This window comes from Sycon ciliatum, chromosome 12, assembly GCF_964019385.1.
Source record: "Sycon ciliatum chromosome 12, ocSycCili1.1, whole genome shotgun sequence".
In the NCBI taxonomy this organism is placed as follows: Eukaryota; Metazoa; Porifera; class Calcarea; order Leucosolenida; family Sycettidae; genus Sycon; species Sycon ciliatum.
The window spans coordinates 27519548-27522370 of NC_088654.1; positions in this window are offsets into that span (position 1 = coordinate 27519548).

Here is a 2823-nt window from a genome sequence, read left to right on the forward strand (position 1 = left end):
TCGGGCGGAAACCAGTCCTCGAGCACCGGTGATGACCGCGGCCTTGCGCAGTCCAAAAGCAGCGGGCACTAACACACACACCCTCCCGAACCGAACAGACACGCTCACTCATATGCCCACACACACACAGTCCGGTATCACACAATGTCAAAGTCGGGCTCAGCACATTTGATCGTCAGGAGATTCGACCTGGGGTTGGCATTACATTTGTACATTATAATATTACAACTTGGCCGTGATTAGTCAGCCTGATACGAGTTCATGAACAGCAAAAATACACACTCGGGGAAAAGAGATTGTTATAAGGAGAGCTACTAAGAAAAAATACAATGTATTCTCTACAGTGGTTGTACTACGAGAGTGGGGTATAGACATGGAAATTATTTCAATCAATAGAAAAATGAAAATTCAAGTTTGACGACAGTAGTGTCTTCTCTATGTACATTAGATAGGTAGAAAAAAAGAACTGGTCTAGGCTTTGCTGCTGCTGCTGCTGCTGCTGGTCTGTGCTCAAGAGACGAATCAGGAAACTAATCATCTACACACTCACATAATGTACACATACTACTAACACAGTCATCACCATCACCCAAGTGTAGACGACAGGGTACAGGTAGGGTCATGGATAAGCTGCTCAAGCCGGGACAACAAAATGGCATTCTGACGAGGATAGGGTGAAACCCGTAGTGTATGCAACACAGCATGAGACTGAACAGCTCTCACTAACCTTTCCAAACAATCATCATCATACTGGAACCTACACGTAGGTGCAATCAGCTCACACAGGTTAGGGCATGACTCAACAACTTCACTAACACATGACAGAGGGACATCACCTACAGGTACATGTACATATATACCATGGTAGGGCACATTGGCTGCACTCAGCTTAGAACAAGTAGACAATGCTTTATACACTGATACAACACCATCACTATCTACAGGATTACCAAACACATTGACCACCTCTAGACTGCCTGACAAAGACTGAATGATGGACGACAGTATACTGCCATCGTCACATGCATTCCAGCTAAGATCTAGCGTGCGTACACCCTTGCATTGCGACAGACCAGCAGCAATGCTTCGCAGACCAGCATTTCCACAGCCAGAGCTACAGAAATCAATGGTACTGCTATCAAAGCAATAATGTGTGCTGAGAAAGTGCCCAATAGATACACAATCAAAAAGAGATAGGCGTACACGGGAAAACCAAAGGCCTTTGTGAAACACTTGTGAAAAGAATGAACAATGACCATCACAGGACGCACCTTGATACTGGCAGTGTTCATGATGAGCCACCAGAAGATGAACCAGGTAGCGCCGTTCCTCGGTCGACTTCGCTGGACGAACTGCAGGCATAGCAGTAGCCGTAGCGTCCTCGGTGGATGACGGGTCCGGTGTCTTGGTGCTCGGACGCATCATACGCTCGCATTGCAATGCCGCGACGGGATTGACGTTGCGCATAGCAACGAGGAATACTTCCGTGTTGGGATCCACTGCCTCCTTCTTCCACACGTCGATGAGAGTTGACAGAAATAGTTCATCCGTCAACTCTCTCCCCCGTGGCAAAGCGCTCTCGACACGTTGGCAGCCGTTGCCCTCACCGCACGTCTCGTCCAGCAGTTTGTAGGCCAGTTCTTTCATTTTCTCATACGTTAGCGTTGCACGAAGCGTGGACTGCATCCTTTCAAGACCCGGACGTGCAGACCTGCGATGGGAGTAGCTGACAATGTCAGCCACGAGACGAGAGTCGGCAGTGTCCGATGTCGACGATGTACGCGTCTCACAGATTAGCCGCCAGAGATGCTCTATGACGACAAACGAGGGTTTGCGCGGTAACAGTGTAATGACGAAGCGCCAGAACATTGTCATGTGACCACTGTAATGACCGACTCTCCTCACCAGCCATGCCGCGTCATGCTTGTCCTTCAGCACTTCACGTGACAGATACCATGCCGACATGAACTCCTGTAGGGACAGGTGAGCGAAGCGGTACTGTCGGTTCTCAGTCGAGCTGCCGTCTTTGTAAGCGATCAGGAGTCCAAGCTGAAGAGCGGCATCACTTAGACCGGCGCTTTTCACTTCCCACTCGCTGAACACGGCCTTTTGCTCCGACAACATTGCAAGTGCGAAGCGGGAGACCTCGTACAGCAACTCCATCTCCCGTGCATCCGTCCTGGGAAACGACTTGTGCAATTTGCCTGCATTCCGCTCCAAGACACGTAGAAGTAGCGACTCGTACAATGCTGTGCTCGATTTCGCCAAGCCACGTCCGCTGTGGTACAGCTCACATGCCAGAGCAGCAAATAATGGAGTTCCCATCAATGCTAGCATGTCTGGCTGTGCATGCAGCTTCTCCAGCATCTCCTCCGCTTGTTTGCCGCCCACCACTTTTCTCACGTACGTCTTCACGTTCTCTTGTGAGAATCCGATAACCTCCAGTTGTTGATGGTACTTTCCACATTGGCTTAACTTGTACGCATCCGCGCATGGTCGAGATGTGACCACTACATGCATATCGACATTGCTCCTTCTCAACAGCATGTCTTGCATGAACTCACTGCAGTGCTCAAGGCTACATTCATCTATTCCGTCTAGTACAACACAGAGACGTGATGGATGACGGCAAAAATAACTTTCGATCTCCACCAGCTCATCTTTCTTCATGTTCAAACTAGAGAACCGTCTCTCCAGCAACTCACACAGGCTAGTTGCAGATCGCACTTTAGCACGTCGTAACTCAACAGCCAAGACAAGATCAATCTTCTCCTTCAACAGCGAATCTATAGCCCACAGGTATTCCAGCATTAGAAGGAAGAT